The following is a 6349-nucleotide window of genomic DNA, read 5'->3' on the forward strand; positions in this document are numbered from 1 at the left end:
CATCCATCCTGCATTTTTCAACACAGTTATCAACAGTATATTTCTAGCATTTTGTTTATGTTCTATTTTCTTTCTTGTGTGAATGTATAGTGGTATTAAATGCCAGTGTAATTTGTAGAGATGTGTTTCTCTCTTGGCAGACCAGCAGTTTTCAGTTTTGCAACAACTCTGTTATTACTTTTCCAGCAGTTTCTGTTTTTATAAAATCTGGGTTTACCAGCAAAGCAGGCCTGACCGTAGTGGTCTTGTTTGACTAGACTAAGATCCAAACTGCTACTCTGTCCCCGGAGTGTGGAGGTACTTTAGATCTGGCCTTTGTATTCATGGTTTTCCCACGTGAGTTTTCTCGGTTTATGGAGCCGGAAGCAGGCTCGACAAGCATGTTTCCCGAGCAGCTCCATCCTGAAACAGTCTGACAAACCATATTCCAGCCTCACTGGGAGCAGTCCAGTGACTCAAGTTTACCTAGAGAGTCCATTGTCCCAAAGATCATGCTGCGTACTTGGCAGGTACCATGAAAGGATTTGATGTTTTAATGAGAGCCTGAACCATTAACAGAATAATTGATCAGGCAAAGATCATCTGTGGATGCAAAACCTAAAAGGCTACTAAGGAACAGAATCTTTGTGGAGTGCTCAAATGTTGCTATATAAACTTGCAAAAGTGAAAAGCTCTCTGTCTTGACAATAGACTGATCTAGCATCATTGTAATCAAGTGATCAAACCTGGCATCACTAATGGGACAGCCTGGTATGTGCTTCCTGATAGGAGATGATGATTTCAAGGATCCAACATCTAGGCCCCTCACCCCGAAAAGGTAACTTGAATTTAGCATCTAGAGACTTCCAACTAACAGGAAGCAGAGGGAGTAGAGAAAAGTTAAACATTAAAGGGAAATAATTGGATGAATATAGAATGTGTGACATTCTAGAGCTCAAGTGTAAAATAATTCTTGTGACAATTGGAACTTTGAAAATGGAACAAATTGAGTGATAATGGAATTATTTTCTTAGCTATGGTATTGTTCTTATAGTTATGTAGGCCATTGTCCTTATTCTTGAGAGAGATTAGAGATGAAGCTCACAATACCTACAACTTCTAAATGGCTCAGCAAAATAAAAAATACAGGAAGAAAAACCAAATTAACATTGGATCTCAATGGAGCCTATATATATTGTTTATTGTGCCATCTAACTTTTCTCTGAGAACTTTAATAATAAAAGTGGAGATATATTTTGTATTTTCCTTTAGTGCCTCTGTGACTTTTTCAAGTTTTGTACTGAATATATATCCTGTGATTGGAATCAGAAAAGTAATAAAGATTATTAAAAATGCCAGTTGGAATGAGAAAGTGTTACAGCAATTCCTGGGTTGGCATTGATGAAATCAGCTTTACTCATCCTTATTGCTAGGAAGAAGTCTCTCTCATTTGATTTTCTAGGGAAGTCAAGAGAACCAGTTGCTTCCAGTAGGTTAGTGGTCCACCGGGAAGCTGCCAGAACACACTTGGTTTGTGATCGATGTTCCTGAAACTCACCTGTTGGTGGCACACATGTCTGAAGTGGACTTGCTCTATGACCCAGTTCAGTCAGCCATCCAGCCATCTCATCCTCTGTTGTGCCCTTCTGCCTTCAGTCTTTCCCAGCATCAAGATCTTTTTCAATGAGTCAGTTCTTCTGCATCAGGTGGCCAAAGTATTGGAGTTTCAGCTTCAGCATCAGTCCTTCCGATGAATGTTCAGGGTTGATTTCCTTTAGGATTGACTGTTTGACCTTGCTGTCCAAGGAACTCTCAAGAGTCTTCTCCAACACCAGAGTTCAAAAGCATCAATTCTTTGGTGCTCAACTTTCTTTATAGTCCCGACTCTCACATCCATACACAATTATTGGAAAAACCATAGCTTTGACCAGATGGGCCTTTGTTGGCAAAGTAATGTCTCTGCTTTTTAATATGCTGTCTACGTTGATCATAGCTTTTCTTCCAAGGAGCAAGCGTCTTTTAATTTCATGGCTGCAGTCACCATTTGCAGTGATTTTGGAGTCCAAAATAATAAAGTCTGTCACTGTTGCCATTGTTTTTCCCCATCATTGTTCCCATTGTTTCCTATGACCCAGGAACATGGGCAAATTTATTACTCTTGTAATAAAAAGCAAATCTTAAAAACCCAGAGAAATCAGGGAAGAAGAAATGTTGGCACGTGTTTCTAGTCATTGTGGCTTGCAGATGTGAAGATCTCCCATTTCCTTCGTAAAGTAGTGTAGCTAAGGACCAGAATCCATTTGACTGTCTTGCAAGATATATTTAGCAAAGTATTTTTATAGACCCTTTCATGCTGGGAATACATTATTTGTATTCTGCATACAGAAGGGACTTCTTTTGTTGTTTTTCCTGCATGTAATTTAAGTTCTAGCCAAAAATTTGAGAAATGTTTGAACTGCTTCACTAAGCAACTGGGTTGAACTACAGGTTTCTGAGGCTACTGTGCACTTGCTTATATTTCTGAAGACAGTTATTAACTGGTAACATTTTTTGGAAGTTTTGCTAAATGTATCTCATAAAAGCTTTTTTTTTTTTTTGTCAACACCATCCAGCTTATGGCATCTTAGTTCCCCAACCATAGACTGAACCCAGACCCTCAGCAGTTAAAGCTCAGAGTCCTCACCATTGGACTGCCACGGAATTCCGTATAACAGTTTTAAAAACTTTAAATCTTGCAACAAATGATAATTTACTACATACGGACAGACTGAGGAAAGGGTATATCAATATTAGAATATATAATGCTCCAAGAAGTTCCTCAGGATTTACTTTAGAAGAGTTCTTTCTCAGATCAGTTTCAGAAGATGTAGGCATTGTGCACACCATCATTCATTTTATAAACATACTGTTGTTCAGTCAACTCAGTTGTTTCCAACTCTTTGCGACCCCATGGACTGCATCCCGCCAGGCTTCCTTGTCCCTCACCAGCTCCTGGAGCTTGCTCAAACTCATGTCCATTGAGTCAGTGATGCCATCCAACCATCTTGTCCTCTGCTGTCCCCTTCTGCCTTCAGACTTTCCCAGCATCAGGGTCTTATTTACAATGAGTCTGCTCTTCGCATCAGGTAGCCAAAGTATTGGAGCTTCAGATAGTAAATGTATTGCCTCCCTACTTGGCACTATGCTTCATTTGGAAAACCTTGTCAAGTTTGCCAGTCTCATAGAAGTCTTTGAAAGTTGAAAGACACTAAATGCTGGTGTACACAGAAACGTAACTTCTTACTGTAGCAATAGGTAGGTAGTGGGAGGAGGATCTGAGAACCCACATCCTCAGTTGCCAAGCTTTCCAGTTGGTCCTGGCAGCAGCTTCTAGCAGTACTGCAAGTCGTCAACACCAACCTCTTGCTTAATGTGATTCCAAAAGCTGTAGCATCCCCAAATAGCTCCTTCCCATGGAGCTGCAGACTAGGGTTTTTGCCCTGTAAAGTTAATGCATACATTGCCATTCCTGAATGCAGGATAAGGTCCCAACCCTAATTCTTTGAAACTTCTGTGCCCCTGCTGCTGCTGCTGCTAAGTTGCTTCAGTCGTGTCCGACTCTGTTGGACCCCACAGACGGCAGCCCACCTGCCTCCCCTGTCCCTGGCGTTCTCCAGGCAAGAACACTGGAGTGGGTTGCCATTTCCTTCTCCAAGGCATGAAAATGAAAAGTGAAAGTGAAGTCGCTCAGTCATGTCCAACTCTTTGAGACCCCATGGACTGCAGCCTACCAGGCTCCTCCGTCCATGGGATTTTCCAGGCAAGAGTACTGGAGTGGGATGCCATTGTCTTCTCCGTCTGTGCCCCTAGAGAGGCCTAAAGGGTGTCTAGGACCAAGGGAAGTTGGTAGACTCAATCTGGTAGGAAGAGTTGGACCTCAGAAAACGGATGGAAAAATCCCTTTGGGCACAACTCCCAGTGGACAGCCTCACAGTGGCTTAAGCAGAACATGCATGTTGGGTCTAGTGCAGTGTTTTAATGGGATTGGCACACAGGTGCTGAGCTGGGAAGGGTCCGTATGTGGTTTAGGTGAAAGATTCTGCTCTCCCCAGGAAAACTTATAAAGGTAGACTGCTGCAAGCTCAGGGGAGGGAGAGAAATGTGGATCTCAGCGATTCTTAGATGTGGTGTTCGATTGCATGCCATCCCCTTCCCTCGTAACCCAAGTTACTTAGTCCACATTTGATTGACATCTGAGTGTGTCCCAAGACTGAGAAAACCCCTGAATTGTGATAATTGTGCCGTTCTTAGTCACTCAGTTGTGTCCGACTCTTTGTGACCCCGTGGACTGTAGCCTGCCAGGCTCCTCTGTTCATGGGGATTCTCTAGGCAAGAATACTGGAGTGGGTTGCCATTTCCTTCTCCAGGGGATCTTCCCAACCCAGGGACTGAACCAAGTCTCCCGCATTGCACAAGGATTCTTTACCATCTGAGCCACCAGGGATGCCCTTGGGGTCCAGAAAATATACTACAGACAGATAAGGGGGTCTTATGGAAGCTAGACTACAAGGAGAGACAGTGGGATCTGTTAAAAAAAAAATCACTGTTAGTGTAGACAGTCTGGATAGGATCAGCCTTAGAAAAAAAGATGGTGGCTCAGGATTTGGTGTGAGACTAGATTGAACATGCCCTGTTCTAGCCTTCTGAGTGTTGGTTTGTCTCAACAGAAGATCCTAGTTGAAACAATGATAGAATCAGAGAACTGGCAGTTCTATTTGAAACTTTTCCAACAGTGGGATGCAGGCAGTAGTCATTGGAGCCAGCTCTATTCTAGCTTTCAAGAGCTGATTATACCCATTTCTTTCCAACTCTGTTTAATAACACCATATTGGCAGTTTAAAGTTGATCATGGGGGTACTTCCCTCATGGTCCAGTGGTTAAGAATCTGCCTTACAAGGCAGGAGACACAGGTTTGATCCCTGGTCAGGAAACTAAGATCCTACATGCCATAGGGCAACCAACACACGATGCAGCCAAAAATAAATATTTTAAAAAATAAAATTGACCCTAGTGAAGGACTTCCCTAGTGGTCTAGTGGACTCCTCACTTACACTGCAGAGGATGGGGGTTAGAACCCTGGTTGGCAAATTAGAGCCCACATTCTGTGCAGTGCAGTGAAAAGAAATTTTTTTAATAAAAACATAAAATTGACCATGGTGTTATTGGCAAATGCTATAAATCAGGGGCCCTTCACTTCTCAGGCAGAAAGAGCCAGCTAACAGATCAGACACACCTTTAGTGAGGAAAGGAAGATGGGGTCTGGGACACATTCAGTTAATGTATAAAGGAGAGCATACAATTTCAAATTCTACTTTGTATCCACTTCGTGGAATGATGGTAGGATTCCCCACTGCATTAAATATTTTAAAGGTATTTAAAATAATTAATGAGTTTCCCGCTTCATGGAAGTACTTTAATGTTGAACAGTGAATATTTATTTAAACAGGTTCTGGTTGACTTTATTAAAGAATAATTTTGTGTGATTTACTTTTCGCCAGTCTGTTTTGGTATGTTTCTAAACAGGATCACTTAGAATAATGATAGCCAGTGTTGGAACTCTGTAATATTTTCTACCAGTTCTGCTCAATGCAATATTATTGCCACTGCAGTAGTGATGGACACAAATTTTGGCCAACAGGTGTAGATCTCTATTTCAGATTTCCTCAAGGCTGGGACATTGTGGAGGCTATCTGGTTTTGTTCTGCCGTGTCTGATCATTTTCAGGGTTGGCGCATACCCCAGCAGTACTTTCCACTTTTCATAATGATTAGGAGCCTAGAGTGGACTGACTCCAGCAACTTTTTCATCTTTGCTGCCACCAGCTTCCTGTCTTAGATGTGGGATGTCCCCCAGCCAAGAACAGCTGCCAAGCCACGACTGCCAGAAAGCAAACATATTTTAGGTTGCTTCTGTTCCAGTGTGTCGGTGGTTATTGTCATCTATCTATTTGAGTAAGAAAGCCCTTTAGCTGACCCTGGACGCCAATATATTATTAAAATATTGAAAGCTCTAAGTGGGCAGATAAGGGTGGAACTTAAGTTACACTGAAGGGCAGAGAGCTCCCTCTGAGCTCCAAAGGCTGGAGATTCTAGGACTGTATAGATTACATAAATAACGTGATAAACAGTTGTGCCTACACTGTCATCTGCGATGGGATTACTTCCCCGGAATAGATTCTTGGAGCATTACTGCTTTCAAGAATGTTTTTGTTTGTGAGGATGTTAACACCAAATTGCTCTTTCTGACAGGAGGTACCAGCTTACACTCATTACCAGTAAAATACACACGTTTCCCCACAGTCTTGCCAATATTTCCATTTTTAGGTGGTAGA

Source organism: Budorcas taxicolor, chromosome 18, assembly GCF_023091745.1.
Source record: "Budorcas taxicolor isolate Tak-1 chromosome 18, Takin1.1, whole genome shotgun sequence".
In the NCBI taxonomy this organism is placed as follows: Eukaryota; Metazoa; Chordata; class Mammalia; order Artiodactyla; family Bovidae; genus Budorcas; species Budorcas taxicolor.